The sequence below is a fragment of the Macaca thibetana genome, chromosome 2, assembly GCF_024542745.1.
Source record: "Macaca thibetana thibetana isolate TM-01 chromosome 2, ASM2454274v1, whole genome shotgun sequence".
Taxonomy (NCBI): domain Eukaryota; kingdom Metazoa; phylum Chordata; class Mammalia; order Primates; family Cercopithecidae; genus Macaca; species Macaca thibetana.
The window spans coordinates 82,613,297-82,626,603 of record NC_065579.1 but is presented as its reverse complement, the minus strand read 5'-3'; positions in this window follow the sequence as shown (position 1 = coordinate 82,626,603).

Sequence of the window (13,307 nt, the reverse complement as noted above, 5' to 3'; positions counted from 1 at the left end):
GGGTTAGAATAAATTCCCAAAGAGTCAAATAGGGTAATGTGATGGTATTTTGATGGACTACACAGTATTTAATGGGCTATTTCTTCTATTCACTGAGATAAATGGTCCTTCCTCCATTCCTTTTTTTCTCTTCTTCCTTCCTTCTTTTTCTCCTTCCTTTCTTTCCTTTCTTCCTCCCTCCATTCATGCCCTTCCTTTTTTAACTCAGGAGTCTAGGAACTTCTAGTTTTACTCCTTGCTGTATAATATTAAGTCTTATAGAATCAAGTATACAGTATTGAGTGAATACTTACTATATTCCAGACATGGTTCTAGGCACTAGGAATACAGCCAATGAAAAGGTATATAAACTGATGTCTTCATGGAGCTTATATTTTCAAAATAATCTCTAGATTTGTTGAGGATTTTCTTGAAGCATTTTGGGTGGATTTCCATAAATTGTAAAGGAGAATTCCATTTCTCTGGTTTTCAGCACACATTAAAAACCCATTTCCATCTACTGAAGGAATTGTAGAAGCCCATCACCAAAAGCTTGGGAAGCCTTGACCTTAAGATTACCGTTCTGGTCAAATGCCTTAAACATCTCTATCTCTAAATCTTGCACTTCAAATGTAACTCATCTATAAGCTTCCATGGTCATAAGTCATCTTTTGAAAAACTAAAACTGTTTTTCTTTTCTTTTTTTTTAAACCTTGATGGATTGTCTTGGTTCTTCATTTCCATTGGAATGTTTATGAGCAAATGCCACATAGATCCTGATTTATCTTTTTCATTTAGGCTCTGAAATTTGCATCCCTTTCCATCTGACAAACAATAGATGGCAACATGTTCTGCATCAAGATCACAGCCATTCTGTTTTTCTTATGCCTGATATATTTTTGAGTTCCTAAGCACGAACTGTCCAACTCTCAGACCATATGTTAACAAATTAGGTGGCAGGACTCAAAATGCAAGCAAAAGCAAGCACTCTCAGGGAAAGGCATTTTGCCTGAATTTAGCATTTGTGAATGGGGAAATGTCGGGCAAGTTTAAAACAATTCATTTGAAGTAATTACCTTTGTTCCACCTTTTTGAATTCTCTCCACAGTGTCATTCTTTATCATAATTTGCTGAACTATGCCTAGCAATTCAGATCGTGAATAAACTTAGCTAAGCATATGCTAAGTGTTACCAGGAGACAGCCCAACTGGTGTGCAGGAATATTTTGATTTTTTTAAACTTAATTTTTTCTTTCTCTAAGAAAGAGAGTCAAATTATCCTTTAAATTACACAAACTTGATATTTGTTATTTTATTTACTGCTTTTTCTCAAGTATAATCATCCTAAAGTTTGACTTCTTCCTCTATGAAGAATCCCTCTATGAGGGGTTTGGAAATCGACGGCAATACCACTTTTGTTCTGAAGATCTAGATTTGCAAATGGGAAGTATTAGTAGTACATATTTTATGAAAGTTTATGTCTAGGGCAAGAAAATTCTCTGATCCTTTTCCCCTCATTTTCATTCCTTCTCTAACTTTTATTCTCAAATATTTAATGAATATTTATTAAATATTTATATAAATATGTATAATACTAAGTATTATACGATATTGTTAAATATATATGAAGCACTATTCTTGCAGATGAGAATTAATATAAATAATATAATGATGGTAATAATAGTTAATGGATACCACTCAGTGCCTATTTCTGCCAGGCACTTAGTTTATTCATGAACATATTTCATGAACCCTGGCTTGGAGCTCTAAAATCAGGAGTATAGCATCCTGCTCATGCCCAGCAGGTGCATAGTAAATGTTAACCAAACACATGGCAAAACTCCATTTCTATGAAAAATAAAAAAAATTAGCCAGAGGTGGTGGCAGGTGCCTATAGTCCCAGCTACTCAGGAGGCTGAGGTGGGAGAATCACTTGAGACTGGGCAGATCAAGGCTGCAGTGAGCTGTGATTGTGCTACTGCACTCCTGCCTGGGCAACAGAGCAAGACCCTGTCTCAAAACAAAACAAAACAAACAAAACAAAATAAAACAAAACAAAAATATTAACCAAACACATTTAAATTGTGCATGTTATACATGAAGAGCTTGTCTCACTCTTCCCCTTTTATTTACCTCTGAAACTTTATTTTGGAAAGGTACTGTCAAGTGATCCAAGGAGGTGATTTGGTCATGGCTTCAATTATGGTGTTTATGAAGATGCCGACCAGTTGATTTTCAGGTCATCAGAAGACAGAGAGAGGGAGAAGGGTTTTGATTAAAAGAGGAGATACTGGGGTTAAACAAAGTGAAGGACTTGACTGGGTGGTAAAAGATGGCGTGAGCTCCGTTGTTGTGTCTCCATTCCTGCAAAAGTTAAACAAAGTCATTAACAATTGACTACTATGGATGTTTTTTCACTTTCTAAGGACAGAGTGAGAAGAGAGAGCTGGGGAGATGGGGTGCAAATGGTGGCTGTAACAGTTAAGGCAGTTGACCAAAAACAGTGCAGGCAGGTGTGTGGAGAGTGAGTTGGGAGAAGGAAGGAGCATAGCTTCTTGGTTGAGGATGAGAGCAGAGGCATTTCTCTTGTTCTGGGCCCCAAAGTTGATTTAGCAGCCCTCCCACTTCTTCCTTCCTGGGCTCCTTTGTCTCATCGTTTCGTAAATGAAGTAGTTTCATGCCTGCTTTTTTGCCGCCTTCTATGCTTACTAAATCACTTGATTCTGGCTATATTGCTATTGGTGGAACTAACTATTCTACTCCTATCTTTTTTCATCCAATTATTCAACCAATTATTCTACTCCTATCTTTTTTCATCCTAATCCCCATTTATTTATTTATTTATTTATTTTAAAAAACATACATAAAGAGGTTGGCAAACTCTGAAGATAAGGAAAAGTTCCCTGAACACAGAAGGTGTTTCATAACATTTATTTCTTTATTTATTTTGAGATGGAGTTTTGCTCTGTTGTCCAGGCTGGAGCACAATGGTGCAATCTTGGCTCACTGCAGCCTCTGCCTCCTGGGTTGAAGTGATTCTCCTGCCTCAGCCTCCTGAGTAGCTGGGATTACAGTTACCTTACCTGCCACCATGCCTGGTTAATTTTTTGTATTTTTAGTAGAGATGGGGTTTCATCATGTTGGCCAGGCTGGTCTCGAACTCCTTACCTCAGGTGATCTACCTGTCTCATCCTGCCAAAGTGCTGGGATTACAGGCATGAGCCACTGCGCCTGGTCCATTTCACAACATTTAGGTATGGGATAGAGTGTGCTATGGGTGTAATATAGGCATAGGGGATGGAGAGGTATGGGATAGAGTGTGATATGGGTGTAATATAGGCATAGAGGATGGAGAGGTATTGGATAGAGTGTGATATGGGTGTAATATAGGCATAGGGGATAGAGAGGGAATGAGAATAATATAACAGATCCGAAAAATTAAAATGCAAAACAATAGAATACATTGATGAGTAAAAAGAAGATAATAAAAAAGATAATAAAATTACCTAATAATGACTGAAAAAAATTTTATGTCTAACCAAATATTTTTTCTTATTTGTATTTATACTTATTATTTTCAAACTGAATTAAAAATCTCATCAGTGTGCAACAAATTCATTTTCACACACATAGACATACATTTAGATTATTATTGTGTATATATACAATAATATATAATATATTAATAATTATATTATATAATATAACACAATAATAATTACATAATATATAATTAATATAATAATATCATATATAATATAATACAATATATTATATATAATATAATACTATATATAATATAATACAATATATTATATATAATACAATATATTATATATAATATAATTATATTAATTATATAGTATAAATAATTATTATTGTATTATATATTATAATTAATATAATAATTATATTATATATTATAATTAATATAATTATATTATATATTATAATTAGTATATATTATAATATATTTAATAATTATATATTATACTATATAATATAATTATAAAGTATAATATATAATATAATAATTCCAAGAAAGGGATTTTCTTATTATATTTTATAGCTGGAATGACTTGGTATAGATAAAAGCGATAGATTTTTGTTATATTTATTACATATTGGCCACCTCCTAATCTTGCTTATTGTTTCTAATAGATGAGATCATCTTTGGTGTCTTAGAGAGGAAAGCAAGTGCCCTAGGAACCAGGGAAGGGGCAACTGACTGGCCACTAATAGGGTTATAAACTTTAGTTCTGTAGTTATAGAAACTGTACCTTCACCAATACCCCAACAGATCGATAAAAATCCACATTAGCAGGAGACTAATGGATAAACCAGAATGATAACTCATTAACATACCAAGAAAAGTCATCCCTTTGTAAGAATGAGAATTATCTCATGGTTCAATACAAGGCACTCTTATTCTTTATTTTGAGGTAGCTAGGAAATAAAATTAAAATGAAAAATTTGCTTGGAGAGCAGGAAGATCAATGGAACTGGAGTTCATTTCAGATGGGTCATATTGGAATTGATGGATTTTCTCAAATCTGAAGCAGGGAACAAATACTTTCTGCAGGTCCAGATGTTAGATTTCATCCTGAGCAATTTTTATTATCCTGCCTAGTGCTAGAGAAATACTCCTAAGGGATTCACCTTCTAGGTCCATCATTTTTCTGGGTCACTGACTGTATTTGTCTGTTCTCACACTGCTATGAAGAAATACCCAAAACTGGGTAGTTTATAAAGGAAAGAGGTTTAATTGACTCACAGTTCTGCATGACTGGGAAGGCCTCAGGAAACTTACAATCATGGTAGAAGGCAAAGGAGAAGCAGGCACCTTCTTCACAGGTAAGCAGGATGGAGTGAGTGCAAGCAGGGAAAATTCCAGATGCTTATAAAACCATCAGATCTTGTGAGAACTCACTCACTATCATGAGAACAACATGGGGGAAACCGCCCCCATGATTCAGTTACCTCCACTTGATCCCACCCTTGACATGAGGATTATGGGGATTACAATTCTAAGTGAGATTTGTGTGGGGACACAGAGCCAAACCATATCACCAACTTTGAATACATGTATATTCTTTTCTGGATTTTTTTTGAGACAGGGTCTCATTCTGTTGCCTAAGCTGGAATGCAATGATACAATTATGGCTCACTGAAGCCTCGGCCTTCCAGGTTTAAGTGATCCCCCCGCCTTAGCCTCCCAAGTAGCTGGGAGTACAGGCACAGGCCACCATGTCCATTTTTTTTTTTTTTTTTTTTTTTTTTTTTGTACTTTTAGTAGAGATGAGGTTTCACCATGTTGGCTAGGCTGGTCTCAAACTCCTGAGCTCAAGTGATCCACCCACTTTGGCTTCCCAAAGTGTTGGGATTATAGGCGTGAGCCACCACACCAGGCCACATTCTTCCTTTAGATATGTTCTTACTACTGAAAAAGCTAGCAAGCTGTTTCTCGAAGAGTAAGTCTTTCTATAGGGACAAGGAGACTTTCTGTCTCCTCCTATAAAGTGTTGATTTAATTTGATTAAATTTCAGAAGGTGCCCTTAATTTTCTGATTTCCAAATTTAGAGTGTGTATGAGAAAATTGCCCATGAATCCCTTCACCCATGGTTTCTACAAGCATAGTGAAAAAATAAAAGGATTGGTGGCCATGTGGACTCCTGTAATTCTTTTGTAAAAACTAAGGTTGTTAGAAATACAAAGGGAAGGCTAGGCGAGTTGACTCACGCCTGTAATTCCAGCACTTTGGGAGGCCCAGGTGGGTGGATCACGAGGTCAGGAGTTCAAGAACAGCCTGGAAAAGATGGTGAAACCCCCGTCTCTACTAAAAACTACAAAAATTAGCCAGGCATGGAGGCAGGTGCCTGTAATCCCAGCTACTCAGGAAGCTGAGGCAGGAGAATCGCTCGAACCGGGCGGCAGTGGTTGCAGCGAGCCGAGATCGCACCACTGCATTCCAGCCTGGGCAAGAGTGAGACTCCGTCTCAAAAACAAAACAGTGAGACTCCATCTCAAAAACAAAACAAACAAACAAAAAAAGGGAAGTTAATAAATACATTTTGATGACAATGGAGGCATTGCCAAAGCTCAGAAAGAAATGGAGCCAATAAAGCTTGAATGTGCATGCCTTTGACCTTCTTCACCTCAGTTCCCTTTCTGTGGCCAACACCAGTACCACATCCGTGAGAATCTTTCAATGACAGCTGAAGGATGCTCTAGAGAAGAAAAGGCCTGGACATTTTTGAGAATATTTTTGGATAATGGGCTGAGGGTTGTGTTCCTCAGGGAATTATGTTGTTGTTTTCTCATGAACCAGAAGAGGAGAATTAAGGCCCTTAATGCAAAATGAGCAGATAAAACTGCTCACCAACCTAATAAATAAACATCACTTTGTTACAGTTTGGCTTAGTACAATTTATTGGAGTCAGTCCATTGGGTGTCATCTGAAACATCTGCCAGAAAACATGTTTCAGCTAGGTTTGCTTAACCTGAGAAAGCACACAAAATACCCACCAAATTTAACATAAATACAAACTGAAAGAGGAGCCAGACAGAAAACAACATCACATTATATGAGTAACCTTGTAAGTGATGAGGGCTAATTAGGCTGAACAGGAGCATTTTACTTGGGTTTAGTGTTTGACATCCATTGTTGGTCCTTTACTTCTTCCTTTATGATTTGCATGTGTGTGTGTGTAGTGCAATGCATATATATATATATATATATATATATATGAAATGTATGCATTTACTTGGTCCTGTTGTTTGAACATCTATTGTTGCTCTAGAGCCGCTATCATGCTCTAGACTTTCCACATGCTACTGATGTGAGTTGATGGTCTTACTTCCACTTTACATGTAGAGAAAAAGAGATTCTTTCCTAAATTGAAAGCTTAATAGAGAGCAACCTTCCTAGTGCCTGTGTTTCGTGCACATTTCAGAACCTTCAAAGCTGTCATAGTGTATTTAGTTACATTACCTTCACCAGGTGGTAGCTGGCAAACTATAGCCAAGTCCTGGAAGAGCTTCCATGTTTGTCAGCATAAACATTTCAGGACCAGAAGGGGAAATCCTCAACAAATTGCTGCTGAATTACTAAAGATTCCTATAAATAGGGCTGGTTTTTGAATTATTGGGAGTGGCTGCCAGAAAAAGGCAAGAATATAAAAATAAAGAAGAAAACAACATACCTGAGCAGGAAAAAGATCTAGAAGAGGCAGAGTTACAGAAATCAGAGAAGAAGGAAATCATAGGCTGCAGCCTCCCTAAAGTCAGGTGAGCAAACGGCCATTTTGATGAGAACCAGGAAAAGCCTGATGAGAACCTACTGGCTTTTGGAACAAAGAATTCATGAATGGAACAGTTTCAGCAGAGTGGGAAGAGCAGGGTCAGACGACAAGGGGTTGAGAAGGGAAAGGGCAATCAGGGAAGAGAAAGTCTAGCTGGGTGGTTAGCACAGGCATTTGCAGTTAGCTGGTCTGGGTCCAATTCTACATCCTGCTATTTACTAGCTCTTTCTGATGAGTTCCTTAAACTTTCCAAGTCACTTTCCTCATTTTTACCAATGAACTTATGACAGTATCTACCTCAGGAGGAATAAATGTGATAATGCCTATAAAACTTAGCTCAGTCCTAGACCCACAAGAAACATTTAATAAATATTAGCTGCAGAAAAAGAAGTTGAGGCAGTAAATTTAGATATTTTTGAGAAAGGAAGAGGTAAAGGTAATTGAAGAATGGAAAAAACTTGAGGACATTTATAGGCTCAGTAAAATGGTAAATGTAAAGGAACATACTGGTGTAGAAGAGATAAAAGGTGGTTAGTGGAGGTGTGAGAGGAGAGTCAGGTCAGAAAGCTGAAAGGAAGAAGGCCTTGGCCAGCCGTGCCTTTTTCAGGCAGAGTACAAAGAAGGGAAAGAGCTTGCTAGATGATCCTAACCTTAAGAGTGAAAACTCAGAGGTAAATTTATTTGCTGAGAGAATGGGGATGGAGTAAATGTTTAAGGGCTTAGTAGAGGAGAAATGATTTTGAATAGTCGTGGCATCTGCTGTGGAAAATTAATGAAAGGAAAACCCAAGACAAGATAAACAGCTAGACTCTGTGGGTCTGCTGATGGTAGTCTGATTTTATGGTGGACCATACATCCAAATGGTGAGTTATGAGACTAACATTGGCAAAGCTCTCTGGGAAGAAAGAAGGTGCCCAACTTGTAGGCAGGGGAGTTTCTCCAGAGCTGGAACCGGCAATAAGGTACAGTAGAAGGTCTAGAGAAGAGGGATCTGGGGCAAGGGAAAGCATTGTTGATAACTGACTATGAGGTCCAGCTGGAAATCATCAAGCAATGCTTCAAATGAGACTAGGGAATGGAAAAATTAGGTATAGGCAGATGTTGTAATGGATATTTTACTGCATCTTGCTAGAGTTCACATTAACTCTCATGGAGTTTGAGAGATACTGGCTTATTGGACAAAACTAAGGTATTTTTTTCAAGGAAAACTTGGCAAACCTTCACTAGAAAAAGAAATAAACTTTGGGTCTGTGTCCTTCTGATAAAACTGAAGAATTCACAGAGGTCATTCAATTTTCTTGGCCAAATGTCTTCTTTGAATGTAGACTTAAAGGTCAGCAAGTCAGGAAACAAAATATTTACAAAATTTATTTAATCCTGTGGGGACATTTGAGAAGCAAATCTCCCCCACATCTGGAGAACTGGATTCACAAAAATGAACCCTGTAGTTAAGACTTGTGAAAATTGGAATGACTGAATATGACCATTTTTGGCTAACAGAGATAGTTTATTTATAGATAACTCATTTCTCAGAATCATTTTTTAAAATAGCCTTTCTAATAATAAACATTGCCATAATTAAAAGAATACTTTTAATCTCATGATAGCTCTGTAAAAAGGTATGTTAGTTTCCTATTGCTGCTGCAACAAATTACCACAATTTTAGTGGCCTAAAACAACCTAAATTTATTACCTTATAGCCTTAAAGTTTAGAAATGGGTTTCACTGGGCTACAATCAAGGTTTTGGCAGAGGCAGGAGGATCTAGGGGAAAATTTGTTTCTTTGCCTCTTTCAGCTTCTACAGGTTGTCTGTATTCCGTGGCTTATAGTTCCTTCCCTCATTTTTAAAGCTCACAACATAGCATCTCCACATCTCTTGTTCTTTGACCTCTGCTTCCGTTGTCGCATCTTCTCTGAGCCTTCTTTTCTCCCTCTTATGAGGAACATTGCGATTACACTGGGTCCTCTGTATCCTTAACTCTATCACATCTGCAAAGTTCCTTTAGCCTGTAAAGTCACATATTAACCCATTCTGGGGATTAAAATGTGAACATCTTTGGGGGCCATTGCTTTGTCTACCACAGCAGGTATTATTATCCATTTCATGGATGAAGAAACTGAGACTCAGCATTTCAGTGCTTTTCCTGAAGCCATGTAGCTAGTGATGGTGTATGATATCAGAACTCAAGTCTCTCTGAATCCAAAGATCTCATTCTTTCTGTGAGACCATGGTAACTTCCCTGGTCATACGGAAGTTTTGGATTATTATATTTTTACACAAGTGCTACACGAAATGTGCATGTATATCAGTTTCCTGTTGACACTGTAACAAGTTAACACAAACTTGCTGTCTTAAAACAGCAGAGGTTTATTCTCTCATAGTTTTAGAGAAGCCATGAAAAGTTTAAATCAGTGTAAAATCAGAAGTTTAAAATCAGTTTCACTGGACCAAAATAGAAATGTCAACAGGGCTACTCCCACCAGAGGATTTAGGGGAGAGCTTGTTCCTTGCCATTTCCTGCTTGGTGGCTGCTGGCATAACTGGGCTTGTGGACACATCACCTCAATCTCTGCCTCTGTCTTTGTCTTCTCTTATGTGTTTCCGTCTAATCTTCCTCTGCCTTGCTCTTATAAGGATGCTTGAAATGACATTTAGGGCTCTGCCTACAGGATGATTTTCTTATTTCAAGATGATGTTTATTTGTATCAATCTGGGTTCTTTAGAGAAATTGAACTAATAGGAAGTACACACACACACACACACACACACACACATTTTAAAGAATTGACTTACATGATTGTGGGGGTTGGCAAGTCCAAAATCTGTAAGATAGGCCTGCAGGCTGGAAACTCAAGCAGGAATTGATGTTGCTGTCTTGTGGCAGAATCTCTTCTTCTCTGGGAAACCTCAGTTTTTTCTCAAGCCTTCAACTGATTGGATAAGGCTCACCCACATTATTGAAGATAATTAAAGTCAACTAACTAAATCTTAATGATGTCTATGAAACACTTCTATAGCAACACATAGACTAGTGTTTATGAATAATAACTGAGTACTATAGCCTGGCCAAATGGACATATGTGTCACAGGACTTATATCTATGAGGGCACCATTTGATATATTATTGCATATTACAAAAATTAAGATTTAGATAGCATAAAAGGATGAAGAGTTAAAGTGAAAGCTCTTAGTTCATTTTCTGTCCCCTATTCTATTCTCCTTCCCAGAAGAAACACTGTTAACTGTTCGGTGTCTATAATTTCAGACCTTCCCTCATGTATTTATAGATTCACATAATATACACATATATGCATAAATCTATTTTATATGTATTACAATTTTGACTTGTTTTAAAAATATTATGTCTCAAAATTTTTCTATGTCTGTACATATGGGTCTATTTCAATTTTTAAGAATTATCTGCATAGATGTCCAAGGTATGGATGTCTCATAATACATTTAACTACTTTCCTTAGTGATAGACCATCATTTTCATTTTTTAAACTATGAAAAACACTATTACAGTGCGTAACCCTTAATCACCTATCTAAGAATGATTATGTCTCTAGCAGACGTTCTTAGAAGTGGAATTGCTAAGTCAAATGGAATTCACATTTTAATATTTGATAATCCTCCTAAATTGTTCTTCATAAGGGCTATACATTTGTCTTCACCCAACCACAGAGTACAGTACTCATTCATCCTTACCCTTGTCAACATTGAGAATTGTAATGTTTTAATATTTTTCAGCCTGATTGGGGGTGGGGGAATGAAATATCCTTGTTGTTTTGGTTTATTTTTTCTTGATTATTAATGTTATATTAAACATCTTTGCAAGAATTTATTGGCCATTTTTATTTCCTGTCCTACGAATTACCTGTGCCTATCCTTTGCTGATTCTTGTTTGAGGTGCCTTTTTAAATTGCTTTTTTGGAGCTAATTTATTCAACATATTGTTAATTTGTTTACTATATGAATTACAAGCATTTTACCTGTGTTTTTCACTTGCTTGTGAACTTTATTTTATTTTGTTTTATGGATTTTTTGACTGTCAATATTGATGTACTTGAATCTGTTAATATTTTCCTCTATGGCTTCTTGGTTTTGTGCCTTGCTTAGGAAGGTCTTACCTATTTTCTAATAGGCTATGAAATAGAAAACGTATTGATTTTATATTTTTAGCAAAGAGTTTATATTTGATCACCATAGTGCTAGCAAACCTGGATGACTGTGCACTGGCTTGATAGTTGCCTGTAGTTATGATTTTCCACATACTTTGTTCTCAAAGAGCTTTGAAAGAACTGAGCTCTCTAGATTTTATTGTATTTTATTTTTTAGAGATGGGATCTTACTACATTGCCCAGGCTGAAGTGCAGTGGCTATTAACAGTTGTAATCATAGTGTATTTGAATTCCTGGGCTCCAGCGACCTCCCCACCTCAGCCTCCTGAGTAGCTGGGACTACAGGTGTGTGCCAGCATGCCTAGCTTTTTTTTTTTTTTTTTTTTTTTTTTTTTTAGTTTTTTAACTTTTCTGTGCTTACTAATCAATGAGCTGTTATTTTATTTTCTTCTGGAAGCATCAGAAGCTAGTTTCTTCAGTGCCATATTTTCCATCCTATAATTCACAGACATGGCATTTTTACTTACAGTAAAATTAATGCCAAAGGAAGCAAACAGTCAGCCGATAAACTCAGTCTCAGCTTTCAGTATCATGCTGGTGATGGACTGTTTCTCAGTCTCTCTTTGTATCATTTGTATGTTGGCTTTTTATTTCCTGCCATTTTGTTGATTGAGAGTTAGTTCCCACCAGTTTTATCTGTTATGTAAGGATCCCAATCGGAGATGATATCTGCTATGGAAATTGTGTATGTACTTTTATAACAGCATCTGCCTTTTCACACTGCAAAAATTGGTTCTGGGCAATGCATCACCATCAAGTTACTTGACTTCAAATGACACCCCCAAATGCCAGAAAGCATAAAATATGTAACACAGCATAATGGGGCTTCCTGTTGGGCTGCAATTGAGTACTCACCTGTTTCTTTGATGTTTTGCCCATTTCAAAGTGGATCTCAACAATATTTTCATACATGAGATAGGTAACTGGGAAATTCTCCTTTCCTTTATTCTGCTTGTAGCCTGTGAGTTTGGCAAAGATAGATTATTTGGAATGATTTCAAAGTCTTTTAAAATTATGTTGATCATTGAACTTTTCAAGGCATGTACAGTTTTTAAGGAGTCCACATTTTGAAAATTGTATGGTTCAAGTGACTTTCTTTGGCCCAATCTACCTAGGTGGACATAGATAAGAACTTTTCATATGTAAGAGTATATGAAAAATGGAAGAGAAAATAAGTGAGAATTAGAATCAGATTCTTTTGGAGAATTATATTTCTTAAAAATAAGGAAATTAAAAGTCTTTGAATAGGTAATATAGTCAATAGTTCAAAACTCAATGCTACTAAAGGATATATGGGACAAGTAGCTTTGCATCCCCCAACTTCCAGCCACTAAGTACCCTCCTAGAAGGCAATCAACAATATCAGTTCCTTGTGCATTTTGCAGAGATGGTCATGTGTAAGCAAATTTGTACCTATATGTATCTGTATACCTTAGGGCAGGCTATCAGGAAGGGCAAACGGGAACTCTCAGGCCACAGGCAGAACTTCATAGAAACCTCACTTCTTCCCTTCAGGCAATTCAACTGATAGAAAAGGGCCCACTCAGATTATCTAGTATAACCTTCTTTACTTAGAGTCAATTGATCATAGATGCTAATCATGTCTACAAAATGCTTTCACATGACACTTAGATTAGTATTTGATTGAATAACTGGGACCATATCCTAGTCAAGTAGACACATAAAACTGATCATCACAAGTCCACTGCTTGTCAATTTGGCACTCATACATACCTCCTTAAACTATACATAATTTCCAAATAAAGACAGTGACAAAGTCATACTTCCACCTAACATGTTACAACTATCCTGTGTAGAATAAAAATATGCTAATTATTTCCCAG